The sequence below is a fragment of the Hemiscyllium ocellatum genome, chromosome 45 (genome assembly GCF_020745735.1).
Source record: "Hemiscyllium ocellatum isolate sHemOce1 chromosome 45, sHemOce1.pat.X.cur, whole genome shotgun sequence".
Taxonomy (NCBI): Eukaryota; Metazoa; Chordata; class Chondrichthyes; order Orectolobiformes; family Hemiscylliidae; genus Hemiscyllium; species Hemiscyllium ocellatum.
The window spans coordinates 4,828,437-4,844,446 of NC_083445.1; the positions used below are offsets into that span (position 1 = coordinate 4,828,437).

A 16,010-nucleotide genomic window follows, 5' to 3' on the forward strand; every position below is an offset into this window, starting at 1 on the left:
CCGGGGACAACCCACTGGGGTCCTACAAGTGGTTCACGGGATGCAAGCCGGTCGCCAGGAGGGGCGAGGACGGAGAGGAGCGGGCAGCTCCTAGGGAGGGGGTCAGGGGGGAGGAGGAGGAGGTGGAGGAGGCCGAGGGGGAGAACTCCGAGCTGGACGGGGGTCCGGCCCACGGCGAAGGGCGGTCAGCGCAGCCCGGGAGGGACCCGCTCTCGAAGAGAGCAAGCTACCAGCGAGGTGAATCAGTGCCTTCCCAATCCAGCAAAGCTCCTGCTGCTCTGAGGAAGGTGAAGTCAGACTCAGCCGAGAGGTTCCGCAAGTTCCTGAACTCATTTTCCAGCCGGTTGTCCCGGAAACGGTCCTTTCAGGAGTCGGCCCCAGATCATAGCCAGCAAGGTAGGTGCCTGCACTGTCAAGATGGGCAGGGGAGGGAGTGGGGGAGGGCTGTGCTTCTTCCCCTGGGTCATTTCTTCAGACCTACAGAGTCTGGCCGGGATCTTCTCACCCACTGGTTCAGAGGTGGTATCTGGAGCAAGGTGGGACCTGAACCCAAGGGGGCCTCCTATCTCAGAGTAGGGATGCTACCGCTGCACCACATGAGGTCCACTATCAAGGTGTTGTAAGCGAGCAGGGGTGGGTGGAACAGTCAAATGCCCTTGGTGGGGGAGAGCGTGCTTTCCCTCACCCCATCGGTGAGTTTCCAGAGTTTGGGAATAGCTGAGCACGACAGAGCCAATTCTGCATTTACAATTCCTGAAAAACAGCCAGACCCGGGGTGGGAGGTGGGCGACAGGAACTGCAGGTGACTGAGGCTGGGACAGCACCAGGGGGGAGAGTGCCCTCCTGTCCTTGTGTGTCTCAGTTAAGGGTTAAGCAGGGAGAAACGTTCATTTCTGTAGTGCCTTTCATGCGATATCCAAAGTCTTCTGCACTTTGGAGGAGCCGTCGGGGCTGTGCACAACAAACAGCGACTTTGGGACGGTGAAGAAAGTCAGGTAGTTTTATTTTTGGCCCTTGGAGGATGAAGTTCCTTAAAGTAGCGGGGCAGCGTCTGTGTCGGCTGGTGTGAAAGACAGGATCTCAGCACTCGCTCAGTACTGAGGGGAACCGCATGGTTAAAACAAAAAAAAATACAGGCAGGTAAGTTGAAGGCTGGTGGTTAGCTGGCATTTAGCTCAGTTTTAATATTCTGCACATTTTGAAAGAAAGAGAGACCACAGGAAGTGAGACGCTGCAGGGTTGAAGGCTCTGAAGAGAGGTTCAGTATCTGCGCCAAAGCCTCGTTTTGACAATGAAGCTGTTAGACAGAGAATCTTGCAGCGGGTAACTGGAAGTCTGTGGACAAGGTTCAAATCAGGACTGTGATGGGAGACTCCCGCACTTTCCTGGAAGGGTGCAGCTCTCAGTAACAGTCAGGAAGCTCAGCACCATCCAGGACAGAGCTTGCAAGGCACCCGCTGGACAGTCAGCCCCTCCATTGTTGGGGTAGCAGTATGTTCCATGTACAAAAAGGCACTACAGTAATTCACCAAGACTCCTCCAACAAATGTGACCCATGCCACCTAGAAAGACAAGGGCAGCGGGTACATGGGAACACCACCCCCTGCAGGTTCCCCTCCGAACCCCCCCAGCTCACCATCCCATGTTGGGAAATGCATCGACGTTCCTTCACTGCCCCTGGGCGAGAATCCTGGAATTCCATCCCTGACAGAACCGCGGGGGCCTCTGCACACCCCATGGATGTCAGCGGTTCAAAAAGACAGCTCGCCGCGACTTAGTCAAGGCCAACTGGGAGCAGGTAACAAATGCTGAGCCGTCCACATCTGGTCAGGAGAAACAAATAACAGAAGGAATGGGAGGTGGTGTAAGACAGTTCGTTTGTAGCTTAGTAAGACCCAGGCACAACTACTGAAGAGTTAAGTATTAAAGAGATCAGCATTTGGTGAAAAAAACATAAGAACGAGGAGCAGGAGTAGGCCACCTGACCCCCCCGAGCCCACTCCACCATTTAGTAAGGTCACGGCTGACCTTTCCATGGACTCAGCTCCACTTGCCCGCCCGCTCTCCATAACCCTTAATTCCTTTACTGTTCAAAAAATATATCTTTGCCTTAAAAACACTCAACGAGGTAGTCTCAACTGCTTCACTGGGCAGGGAATTCCACAGATTCACAACCCTCTGGGTGAAGAAGTTTCTCCTCAGCTCGGGATTTAACCTGCTCCCCCCTTTATTTTGAGGCTATGTCCCCCTCGTTCTAGTTCCACCCCCCCAGTGGAAACAACCTCCCTGCTTCTCCCCTGTCTATTCCCTTCCTAATTTTATACGTTTCTGTAAGGTACCACCACCGCCCCCCCCACATTCTTCTGAATGCCAATGAGTATAGGCCCAGTCTACTCAGTCTCTCCTCACAAGCCAACCCCCTCAACTCTGGAACCAACCTAGTGACCCTCCTCTGCACCCCCTCCAGTGCCAGTCCATCCTTTCCCAGTAAGGAGACCAGAACGGCACACAGTACTCCAGGGATGGCCTCACCCAGCACCTTGTACAGCTGCAGGAAGGAGATAAGGAGACAAGACAGATTATAACAGGGAGAGAGGTGGAACTGTAAGGCTGGAGGTGAGAGGGGAATTCTATCACACCAGCCCCCTTAGAGTGTCCCCCCAGTTCTGAGATCCCTGACCTTTGGCCTCTTCATCCAACAAGCTGTGAAGTTTTGGGTGAGGCATTCAAGACTAAGACTGATTGTTCTGTTCTGATCTGGAAGTAGAGATAAGGAGGAAAGGTGAGGCGATGGTGTTGAGGGCGAATTGAACAGCAGAACAGGTTTGGATGGCTGATGGCCAACTCATGCCCTCACTGTCCTTGAGCGTTGGTGGGGGGGAGGGGGTGAGCAAGATGTTTCTTGATGGTGAAAGATTGAGGTGATGTCTTTAACTGTCAGGCCATCGGAGATCAGCTAATTCAGCAGAAACCCGGCTGAAGACGCTGCTGCTGCTGGCACACAGGAGCAGTGTGTGCTGATGTTATCACTGAATCTACTCACACTGTCAATGAGTTAGGTTAGGGATGGAAACAGAGCTAACAGCTCCTGAGGGCGTGTCAGATACAACTTCAACAGGAGACAGCGGTGATGGGGTGTGAGTGGGATCATTGGAACAGGATGAGAATGAGAATATTAAAGTTCGCCATGGTGTAATGGGGGTTGGGGGGAAGTGACATTAATGTTTTTAAAATGTTTTTAAATGAAGCAATTCTTCAGAAACTCTCTGGGGCAAGACTTTTCTATAAGGCCACAAGAAACAATAAGATAAATACACCATTCAGCCCCTTAAGCCAGCTCCGCTATTCAATGGGATCTTGACTGCTCTGACATTCCTTGTGTCCCCTTTCCGAATAACCCTTGATTCCCCGACTGATCAGGGATAACCCTTGATCCCCGAATGATCAGGGATAACCCTTGATCCCCGAATGATCAGGGATAACCCTTGATCCCCAACTGATCAAGGATAACCCTTGATCCCCGAATGATCAGGGATAACCCTTGATCCCCAACTGATCAAGGATAACCCTTGATCCCCGACTGATCAGGGATAACCCTTGATCCCCAACTGATCAGGGATAACCCTTGATGCCCGAATGATCAAGAATCCCTCTATCTCAGCCTTAAATTTACAGCGTCTGAAGTCACATGACACCAGGTTAGAGTCCAACCTATCAAATCACAACTTTTCACAACACAGCTCCTTTGTCAAGTGACCTCACCTGATGAAGGAGCAGCGCTCCGAAAGCTAGTGCTTCCAGGTAAACCCATTGGACTATAACCTGGTGTCATGTGACTTCTGACCTTGTCCACCCCAGTCCAACACCGGCGCCTCCACATCTTAAATATAAACAAGGGCTCTGCCCCATAGCTTTCTGTGACAAGGGGCTCGATGTTTGAAAGTTGGATTCCTGTGTTCCTGATGAAGAGCTTATGCCCGAAACGTCGATTCTCCTGCTCCTCGGATACTGTGCTTTTCCAGCAACATACTCTTCGACTCTATCTCCAGCCTCTGCAGTCCTCACTTTTGCCTTTCTTGGGTTCAGTCTGTGTCACCCCAACAGCAGAATGGATCTTGTTTTATTAAACTCAGCAACTTGTTGCATTTTGGTACAACAGACCATGGCAGAACTTATACAATTACTGGTAAGGCCTTGGGTAGTGCTGCAGAAGAGAGGGACCCAAGGGTTCAGGTAAATAATTCTTTGAAGTTTTGTGTCACACGTAGACAGGGTGGTTAAGAAGAGGTTTAGCACATTGCTTTCATTGCTCAGTCCTTTGAGTATAGGAGTTGGGACATCCATTCAGGTTGTACAGGACCTGGGTGAGGTCTCTTCTAGAGTATTGTGTCCAGTTCTGGTCACCCAGATACAGGACATTGCTAAACTGGAGAGGGTTCAGAAGAGATTTCCCAGGATGTTGCCGGGTATGGAGGGTTGGAGTTATGAGGAGAGGCTGGATAGGCTGGGAGTTTTTTCACTGGAGGGCAGGAGGTTGAGAGGTGACCTGGTAGAAGTTTATAAAATAATGAGGAGTATAGATAGAGTTAATTGTAGTTATCTTTTCCCTACGATGGGGAATTTCAAGACCGGGGGGCACATTTCGAAGGAAAAAGACACGAGGGGAAAATTGTTTATACACAAACTGATTCCTATGTGGAGTGAAATTCCTGAGGAAGTGGTGGATATGGGTACAATTACAATGTTTAAAAGAATTTAGATAAATACGTGAATTGGAAAGATTTGGAGGGGTGTGGGCCAGGAGCAGGCAGGTGGGACTAGTTTAGTTTAGATTATGGTCAGCATGGACTGGTTGGACCGAAGGGTCTGTTTCTGTGCTGGATGACTCTATGGTAGGTGATTAATCTGCCTGTTACATCAGGAACACTTTGCATTGTAGCATCAATGGCCACTGTTGGAAAACACCGTGCAATCCATCTCCTGGTGGTATGTTTACTCTGATGGGCCCAGACCTCTACATCCAGTCCCTATATTCACCCCTAACCACTGTTAGAAAGTCCCTATGCTCATTTCCCCAAGTGTCCTTTCCATTCACCGTGTCATTGATTCCATTGATCTGAATGTATTCATTCCCAGGTCTGTTCAAAGAAAGGGAACATTCAAATTATGGGCAGGAAGAGGCCATTCAGCCCCTTAAGCCTACTCTGTCATTCAATACCATCATGGCTGATCCCATCACAGCCTCAACGTCACGTTCCTACCTGCTCTCCATCACCTTTCAACCCGTTACTAATTAAAACTCCGCCTTTCTCCTCCTTACACTTAAGGAAAACATTTGCCTTTCTGCAGCGCCTTCCATGACTTTAGGAGATCCCAGAGTGCTTTGCAGTCAGGGAAGTACTTTTGGGGAATAGTCACTTTTGCAGGAAGCGAGTCGGCCCATTTGCACGTCCCACACACACAACAAATGTGGTCGTGACCCAATCATTTGTGGCCGCCATGTTGGTTGAGATGGGGTCACCAGGCAGCACATCCCATCTCAATTTCGAGAGGTGCATTGGCATCTTTACTATTCACCAATGATAGGGTCACAGTCGGACACTTCACCTGAAAAGTGGAACCTCCGACAGCACATATCCCTCCAAACCCTCCCTATTCATATACCCATCCAGGTGCTTTTTAAATATTGTCATTGTACCAGCCTCCACCACTACCTCTGGCAGCTCATTCCATACAAACACCACCCTCTGCGTGAATAATTTGCCCTTTAGGTTCCTTTTATATCTTTCCCCTCTCACCCTAAACCTATACCTTCTAATTCTGGACTCCCCCACCCCAGGGAAAAGACCTTGCCTATTTACTCTATCTATGCCCCTCATGATTTTATAAACCTCTATTTTACAAACACCCTGGTGAAGCTCCTCTATATCTGCTCCAGGGCAACCAGGAGTGCACACAGTATTCCAACTCGTCCAAAAGTGTGTTGCTGGACCCATGGACCTCACCCCCTCAACATCCCCAAATCTATTGGTGTCTATCTCAAACTTGACTGAGTTTGAATACAACATAACTGCCTGAGTGAAGGAAGTTCTCCTGGTCTCGGCCTTCAATGACTTCCCCTTACCCTGAGTTGCTGACCTCTGGCATGTCAACTCTCCAGTCAAGGGTGGGGTGGGTGTCAAGAGGCCTCTTGCCATCCGTCCTGCCAAACCCTCTAAGATTTTTATGTGTTTGAGCGTGATCGTTGCCTTCCGAATGTATTTTTATCGCTGCATCCGGGTTTGTGGTGAGACGAGAGCTGTCTAGTTTCACAGTGTGTGTGTGTGTGACACCAACTGTCAACACTCAGATCAACACATCAGCAATCAGTGCTGGGAGAGTTGGGAAAATGAAGCTTTGTTCAACTGTGCTCAGGGGCAGTACTCTGCGTTCCTGGCCTCACTGGTCTGGATTCATCAGAGTGAACGTGCCATCCAGAAAGTGGGTGGCGCAGTGTTTTTCTAGTGCCCTATGGTCACCACATAGAGTCAGATAGAGTCATAGAGATGTACAGCATGGAAACAGATCCCTCGGTCCAAACTGTCCATGCTGACCAGATATCCCAAACCAATCTAGTCCTACCTGCCAGCACCCGGCCCATATCCCTCCAAACCCTTCCTATTTGTATACCCAACCAAATGCCTCTTAAATGTTGCAATTGTACCAGCCTCCACCACTTCCTCTGGCAGCTCATTCCATACACGTACCACCCTCTGTGTGAGAAAGTTGCCCCTTAGGTCTCTTTTATATCTTTTCCCTCTCACCCTAAACCTATGCCCTTTAGTTCTGGACTCCCTGACCCCGGGGAAAAGACTTTGCCTATTTACCCTATCCATGCCCCTCATAATTTTGCAAACATCTATAAGGTCACCCCTCAGCCTCCAACGCTCCAGGGAAAACAGCCCCAGCCTACGACCATAAGACCATAAGACATAGGAGTGGAAGTAAGGCCATTCAGCCCATCGAGTTCCACTCCGCCATTCAATCATGGCTGATGGGCATTTCAACTCCACAAGAGCCTGTTCAGCCTCTCCCTATAGCTCAAACCCTCCAACCCTGGCAACATCCTTGTAAATCTTTTCTGAACCCTTTCAAGTTTCACAACATCGTTCCGTAGGATGTGAAGTGTTCCTGGTGTAACAGGCAGATAACTCAGTGAGTTGTACAGCTCGGAAACAGACCCTTCGGTCCAACCAGTCCATGCCGACCATAATCCTAACCTAAACTAGTCCCACCTGCCTGCTCCTGGCCCATATCCCTCCAAACCTTTCCTGTTCATGTAGTTACCTAAATGTCTTTTAAACATTGTAACTGTACCCATGTGCACGATTTCTTCAGGAAGTTCATTCCACATGTGAACCACCCTCTGTATAAATAACTTTCCCCTTGTGTCTCTTTTAAAACTCTCTCCTCTCACCTTCAAAATGTGCCCCCCCCCCCCCAGTCTTGAAACTTCCCATCTTCGGGAAAAAACATTGACTGTTACCCCCATTTTGAGAATCAATTTGTTGTGATCCCCTAGTGAGAGGGAGCAGAGAGGTAGAGAGAGAGAGAGAGACACCTGTGAGGGGAGAGGTCTTATAGCGTCATGTAGCACAGAAACTGACCCTTTGGTCCAACCAGTCCACACCGAACATAATCCCAAATTAAACGAGTCCCACCTGCCTGCTCCTGGTCCATATCCCTCCAAACCCTTTCCTATTCATGGGCTTATCCAAATGTCTTTTAAACATTGTAACCGTCCCCACATCCACCACTTCCTCTGAAAGTATGTTCCACACATGAACCACTTCCTGTGCAAAAAAACCTGCCCCTCATGTCTTCTTTAACTCTCTCTCCTCTCACTTAGTGACCCGAGCCTTGAAATCCCCCATCCTGGGGAAAAGACACCTTATCACCTTATCGAAACCTCTCATGACTTTATAACCCGCTATAAGGTGACCCTCAACCTCCTACGCTCCAGTGAAAAAAGTCCCAGCCTCCAGCCTCTCCTGATAACTCAAACCCTCCATTCCCAGGAACGTCCTGGTCAATCTCTTCTGAACCCTCTCCAGCTTGTTAACATCCTTCCTATCACAGGGCGTCCAGAACCGGACACAGTATTCACCCACATCCTGCACAGAACTCAACATGACATCCCAACTCCCATACTCAAAGGTCAGAACAATGAAGCAAGCGTGCTAAATGCCATGCTGTCTATATGTCATGCAAACCTCAAAGAATTACGTACCTGAACCCTTGGATCTCTCTGTTCTACAACTCTGCCCAAGACCATAATTTTATTGTACAAGTTATGTCTTTGTTTGATTTGTCAAAATGTAATACTGCACAAAATTAAACTCCATCTGCCACTCCATTGACCCAATTGATCATGCTCTCTTTGTAATCTTCTTTACCGCCAATCCTGATGTCACTGGCAAACTTACGAACCACGCCTCCTATATTCTCATCCAAACCAGTTATATAAATGACAATCAAAAGTGGACCCAGCACCAATCCCTGAGGAACACCGCTGGTCACAGGCTTTCAGTCTGAAAAGCGACCTCCCACCTCCACCCTCTGTCTCCTGTCGTCAAGCCAATGTTGTATCCAATTGGCAAGTTCCCCCTGAATCCCATGTGATCTAGCTTTACCATGTGGAACCTTGCCAAGGTCTCAGTAAACAATGCGTACAGCTCTGATAATGTGTTGCTGGAAAAGCGCAGCAGGTCAGGCAGCCTCCAAGGAACAGGAGATTCGACGTTTCGGGCATAAGCCCTTCATCAGGAAAACGTCGAATCTCCTGTTCCTTGGATGCTGCCTGACCTGCTGCGCTTTTCCAGCAACACATTTTCAACTCCGATCTCCAGCATCTGCAGACCTCACTTTCTTCTCAATGCGTACAGCTCTGCCTACATCAATTTTTACTTCCTCATAAAAACTCAGTCAAGTTAGTGAGACATGTTTTCCCTCAGCAAAACCATGCTGACTATCCCTAATTGTTCTTTGCTTCTCAAATGCATTTATATCCTATCAACGTCACCTCCAACAAGTTACCCACCACCAAAGTCAGACCCAGAGGTCCATAGTTCCCAGGCCTTCTCCTGGCATCCCTCCTTAAACCATGGCACAACATTAACCACCCTCCAGTCATTTGGCAACTCACCCGAAGTTATAGATGATACAAATATCTCTGCAAGGGGCCCCACAACTTCCTCCCTAACCTCCCTCAAAATCCTGGGATACACTAGGTCAGGTCCCAGAGATATATCCACCTTTATATATTCTCTAAGACCTCCACCACTTCCGCTTCTGTACTGTGACCTGTTTCCAAAACATCAATATTTATTTCCCTCACTTCTCTAGCCTCGATTTCTTTCCCAACAGCAAAAACTAATGCTAAGTAATCATTTACTATCCCTCCCATCCCCTGAGGTTCAACACAAAGACAACCCCTTTGACCTTTCAGGGACCCTACTCTCTCTCTGGTTGCTCTCTTGACGTACTTGCCGAATCTCTCTCAATTATCCTTAATCTTATTTCCCGAAACCTAACCCATATCCTCTCTTTACCTTCCTGATCTCCTTCTACACTCTTAATATTGTTTGAGATTCATTTGATCCTTGTTGTCTGTATCTATAATTCTTTCTCTTTCTGGACTAGAATCTTTATTATCCTTATTTCCCTAATCTGAACAGTTTTACCTTTCACTCTGACAACAACATCACTCCTCTGGACTCTTTGCATTGCGTGTTTGATATCCTCCCATTTATCTGACATCCGTATATTTGCGAACAGTCCACTCAAAGCAAGTTTTGAAAGTTCTTATCTCAAACCATTACAATTTGCCTTCCTCCAGTTACTCTGAGAGGAAGCTGGGTGATTGGGATTGGTGTTGGAGTTGGGATTTTTGGGGTGGGGGAGGTGAGCTGAGGGATTGTGGGGTGGGAGCCCCTGAGTGGAGGGGATAGGCTGTCAGGTTTGGAGTTGGAATTGGAGTTGAGGGAGGTAGAGGCGCTCCAGTGAAGGATGGGTGAGAGGGGAGCAAAGGGAGTGTCTGGGAGGGTGGAGAGGGAGTCTTGTGAGAGGGGAGGGCAAGAGGGAGTACTGTGAGGGGGGGGGAATGGGGAGAGGGAGTCCTGTGAGGGAGGGAAGGGGAGAGGGAGTACTGTGAGGGGGGGAATGGGGAGAGGGAGTTCTGTGATGGAGGGAGGGGGAGAGGGAGCCCTGTGAGGGGGAGAGGGGGAGAGGAAGTCCTGTGGGGGAGGGAAGGGGAGAGGGAGTACTGTGAGGGGGGGAATGGGGAGAGGGAGTTCTGTGAGGGAGGGAGGGGGAGAGGGAGCCCTGTGAGGGGGGGAGGGGGAGAGGAAGTCCTGTGGGGGGGGGGAGGGGAGTCCTGTGAGGGGGGGAGGGGGGAACAGGGAGTCCTGTGAGGGGGGGGAAGGGGAAAGGGAGTCCTGTGAGGGGTGAGGGGGGAGAGAGAGTCCTGTGAGGGAGGGGGAAGGGGCGAGGGAGTCCTGTGAGGGAGGGGGAAGGGGAAAGGGAGTCCTGTGAGGGGTGAGGGGGGAGAGAGAGTCCTGTGAGGGAGGGGGAAGGGGCGAGGGAGTCCTGTGAGGGAGGGGGAAAGGGCGAGGGAGTCCTGTGAGGGAGGGGGAAGGGGAAAGGGAGTCCTGTGGGGGGTGAGGGGGGAGAGAGAGTCCTGTGAGGGAGGGGGAAGGGGCGAGGGAGCCCTGTGAGGGAGGGGGAGGGGGGAACAGGGAGTCCTGTGAGGGGGGGAGGGGGGAGAGGGAGTCCTGTGGGGGTCCTGAAAGGGATGGTTGATGGAGGGAGGGACCCTGTTAGAGCAGGAACATTGTTATTCCAACTCGGTCTGAGCTCCAAATCACAATCTGAAACTTCCAGCTGGGTGTGCCCAGCCTGGGATCCAGAATCCCAGTTTATGAAAACAGTTTAGAAACATTTAGGATTCCACTGCCAACTCAGGCAGGGAATTTCAGACATGCACATCCTCTGTATAAAAAGGTTTTTCCTAACGTCCCCTTTAATCCTTCTGCCACTTAGCTTGAATCTATGAACACTGGTTTTTGGAATCTCTGCCAAGGGAAACAGGTTCCTCCTGTCTACTCTATCTCTACCTCTCACAATTTGTATACATCAATCATGTCACCCCTCAGCCTTCCCTGCTCCAAGGAAAACAACCACAACTTCTCTAATTTTTCCTCATAGCTACAATTCTCCAGCCCTGGTAACATTCTTTAAAGCTTCTCTGCAATCTCTCCAATTACATCATATCTGTAATGTGATGTCCAGAACTGCCCACATTCCGGTTGTGGTCTCACCAGTGTCTTATACAGTTTCATCATTATATCCTTACTTTTGTATTTTATACTGTAACTGTCCTGATGGAGGAGAGACTCCGTACGCCTTCTGTACAACCTCATCTATCTGTGCTGTTACCTTTCGGGATCTCTCACTTCATCTCCCTCCCTCAGTATATTCTCGTTGATTGTGTATTCCCCTTTCCTGTCTAACCTTCGTAAATGCGCTACCTCACACGTCTCAGAGTCGAACTCCATCTGCCACTTGCTTGCCCATGCCACTCTGGGCAATGAATGCTGTTCCAGTCAACGATGGCCACTGCCTGTGAATGAATTAAATCAAAACAGCGTGACAGGCAGGAATTGATGCTGAGAGGGTGGGGGGGACGATCCTTGCATAGATGGGATACATAAACAGAAATTGCTGGAAAAGCTCAGCAGGTCTGGTGCATCCGTGGAGAGAAATCAGAGTTTCAGATCCGGTGACCCTTCGTCAGAGCTGGTGGGACTGTTGGGTCTGTTCCTGCGCTGTACGCTTTGTGGCGTTTTCTTGTTTCTGGTGAAATGACCCCATGGAGTCAGTGCAGGGTTTATAACAAAGCCTGTGAGAGCAGTAACAGTTTGGTCACTACACTCTGTTCTGCTGCCCCTTTTCTGTTCAGTTGCTTCAAAGGATGTTGATGTCATGAGCAAGGCTGTAACCTTCAGCCAGCTCCCGCTGCAGTGATATGGAATCCCCACAGTGTGGAAACAGGCCCTTCGGCCCAACGGGTCCACACCGACCCTCTGAAACATAACTCATCCAGGCCCATTTCCCTACATTTACCCCTGACTAATGCACCTAACCTACACATCCCTGAACACCATGTTCAACTTAGCATGGCCAATCCAGCCTGATCTGCACATCTTTGGACTGTGGGAGGAAACCGAAGCACCCGGAGGAAACCCACGCAGACACGGGGAGAACGTGCAAACTCCACACAGTCAGTCGCCTGAGGCTGGGATCGAACCAGGGACCCTGGCGCTGTGAGGCAGCAGTGCTAACCACTGGGTCACCGTGCCATAGAAGGAGTGTAACTAAGGTTCACCAGACTTGTTTATTTGATGTAACAACGTCATCACAGACGGTTGACCAACAGCCAGGTACCTTGGAATGGGACTGGAGTCACATGGAACCCACACTGGGTGAGGGTGGCATGTTTCTTTGCCCACCAGCCGTCAGTGAGTCCCTCAGGTGACCGCTACCCAATCCGACGGCCACGCAATGGCTTTGACCAATTCCCGCCTTACGGCCCCAGTCCAGCTTGAACATTCCAGTCGGCATGGCAGCTCTCCTGAATTGCCGGATTTTCCCCGTGGTTTCCCTGGATTGAGGGTGACCTACTTCCAGGTGGGTTTGGTGGGGAGATTTGACCAGTCTGACGTGTTATTGGCACATCCTGGGGCAGACTGTGATCGAAGGGTTTGGGCCTGGCTGGCTATCCTGGGAGTGTGCCCCCCAACACCCCGAATTCACGCCCTCACACCCCTCCCCTGACGTAGCCCCTCGCCACGTATGATGCCTATTCAGGCATGAACGGTGCCCATTTTGGTCAGTCACCGGAGACAGGGTCAGAGGGGTCTGTGCATCAACACAGCCACTGCATTAACCTGGAACGACCCTGTGACCTGGGAGACACAGCGTTCAGATTCACATTATCGATGGGATAGGATTGAGGGACTGAATGGCCTTCACCTTTCCTCATGCTAGTGGTATAGAACATAGATAGAACATAGAACATAGAACAATACAGCACAGAACAGGCCCTTCAGCCCATGATGTTGTGCTGAACATTTGTCCTAGCTTAAGCACCCATCCATGTACCTATCCAATTGCCGCTTAAAGGTCACCAGTGATTCTGACTCTACCAATCCCACGGGCAGCGCATTCCATGCCCCCACCACTCTCTGGGTAAAGAACCCACCCCTGACATCCCCCCTATACCTTCCACCCTTCACCTTAAATTTATGTCCCCTTGTAACACTCTGTTGTACCCGGGGAAAAAGTTTCTGACTGTTTACTGTATCTATTCCTCTGATCATCTTATAAACCTCTATCAAGTCACCCCTCATCTTTCGCAGTTCCAACGAGAAAAGGCCGAGAACTCTCAACCTGTCCTCGTACGACCTATTCTCCATTCCAGGCAACATCCTGGTAAATCTTCTCTGCACCCTCTCCAAAGCTTCCACATCTTTCCTAAAGTGAGGCGACCAGAACTGCACACAGTACTCCAAATGTGGCCTAACCAAAGTCCTGGTGAACAGGTCACTGAGTCTATAGGTATCCCAGCACACTGGGGTAACTGATAAGTCAGCTCGTCCATCAGGTGGATGTGCAAGATCCCATGGGAATATTTCAAAGGACATTCTCTCTTGTGTCCTCGACAGTATACAGCACACTGGCACGGCCAATGTAATGCTGGCTGATTCAACATTTCAATGCTTCTCGCTGACTCCATCTCCATAACCCTGTATTCCACTGGGAATCTGACATCTCTCAGTCTGGACTTTAAACATGCTCAAAGGCTGAGTTTCCACAACCGTCTGTGGCAGAGATTTCCAAAGGATTACAACCCTCTGAGTAAAATAATTCCACCTCGTCTCAGACCTAAGAGACATCCCCATGATTGTCAATATGTGTCCCCTGTTTCTGAACCAGAGATACCTCATCTGCATTGATCTATCACTTCCAGTATTTTGTAAGTTTCGATGTGATCACCAGCCAGAGAGTCCCAGCCCGGTTTACCTAATCTCTCTTTATAGGACAGTTCCACTGGCCCAGGAACAAGTCTGGTGAACCTTTGTTACACTCCCTCGATGGCAATAATATCTCTCCTGAGATAAGGAGACCAAAACTGCACACCATACTCTCGGTGTGCTCTAACCAAGCTCCTATATAATTGCGTATTCCTGATGAAGGGCTCATGCTCGAAACGTCGAATTCTCTGTTCCTGAGATGCTGCCTGGCCTGCTGTGCTTTGACCAGCAACACATTTGCAGCTCCTATATAATTGAAGTAAGACTTCACTACTCCTGTACATAGATCCTCTCGTAATAAAGGCAAACACTTCATTAATCTTCCCAATAGCTTGCTGCACCTACATGTGAGTCTTCGATGTCTTATCGTAAGGGTAAGGATACTAGCTAACTTTGTACATCTAAGTATTACAATTTCTTAACGTTTAAGAAATTCTCTGCACATCTGTTTCTCCAAGGTGCATAACTTCACATTTTTCCACGTTATATTTCATCTGCCGCACTCTCACCCATTCACTAACTCTATCCAAATCCTCCTGAAGCCACGTTACACCTTCCTCACAGTACACATTCCTACTTGTAATATTTCCAAGTTTGGGGATGATACATACAGACTCCTGATCCAGTACTGTCGTTCTGAGAATTCAGTTCTTTCTCAATACTGAACCCCACAACAGTTCTGCTCCATATATACTCTACAATGTACATCACTACACACAGGTTATCTGATGTAATCCGCGTTAGAATCTGTGAGATGGGCTGCCTCATTTCCTACTTTACAACATGATGTGGAGGAGCTGGTGTTGGACTGGGGTGGACAAAGTTAAAAACCACACAACACCAGGTTATAGCTGAATAGGTTTATTTGGAAGCCCAAGCTTTCAGAGCGCAGCTTCTCCATCAGCTACCTGTCACTGTATCAGATAGGTACTTATTTGGCTGGAAAGAATTTTGAGATGTCCATTAATTTTGAGGTGCATTTCATATGTGCGAGTCTTTGTTTATTCTGTTGCTCTTCCGACAGTACGCTGCTCCCTCAGCACTGACCCCCCGACTGCGCCCGCTCCCTCAGCATTGACCCTCCGACAGTGCTGTACTCCCTCAGCACTGACTTTCTGACAGTGCTGCACTCCCTCAGCACTGACCCTCCGACAGTGCTGCACTCCCTCAGCACTGACTTTCTGACAGTGCTGCACTCCCTCAGCACTGACCCTTCGAGAGTGCACCACTCCCTCAACACTGACTTTCTGACAGTGCTGCACTCCCTCAGTGCTGACCCTCCGACAGTGCTGCACTCCCTCAGCACTGACCCTCCGAGAGTGCACCATTCCCTCAACACTGACGTTCTGACAGTGCTGCATTCCCTCAGCGCTGACCCTCTGACAGTGCAGCACTCCCTCAGCACTGACCCTCTGACAGTGTGGCACTCCCTCAGCACTGACCCGCCGAGAGTGCAACACTCCCTCAACACTGACTTTCTGACAGTGCTGCACTCCCTCAGCGCTGACCCTCTGACAGTGCGGCATTCCCTCAGCACTGACCCTTTGACAGTGCAGCACTCCCTCAGCACTGACCCTCTGACAGTGCTGCACTCCCTCAGCCCTGACCCTCTGACAGTGCAGCACTCCCTCAACAATGTCCCTCTAACAGTGCACCACTCCCTCAGCACTGACCCTCCGACAATGCAGCACTCGCCCAGCACTGACCATCCGACAGTGTGGCACTCCCTCAACACAGACCGTCGGATAGTGCACCATTCCCTCAGCACTGACCCTCTGACAATGCGGTACTCCCTCAATACTGACCCCCCGACAGTGCTGCACTCCCTCAGCACTGACCCTCTGACAGTGCTGCACTCCCTCAACACTGACCCTCTGA

General features: G+C 49.8%; 1 protein-coding gene across 1 annotated transcript in view; it reads left to right on the forward strand.

Annotated features, from left to right (window-relative positions):
• The first annotated feature begins 132 nt into the window (after window positions 1-132).
• The window catches only part of LOC132835941 (ras GTPase-activating protein nGAP-like), a 102,523-nt gene continuing 86,645 nt past the window's right edge, over window positions 133-16,010 (forward strand). The window contains exon 1 of the mRNA XM_060855070.1: window positions 133-396. The gene's annotated coding sequence lies outside the window, so the exon portion shown is untranslated. The remainder of the gene's footprint in view (window positions 397-16,010) is intronic.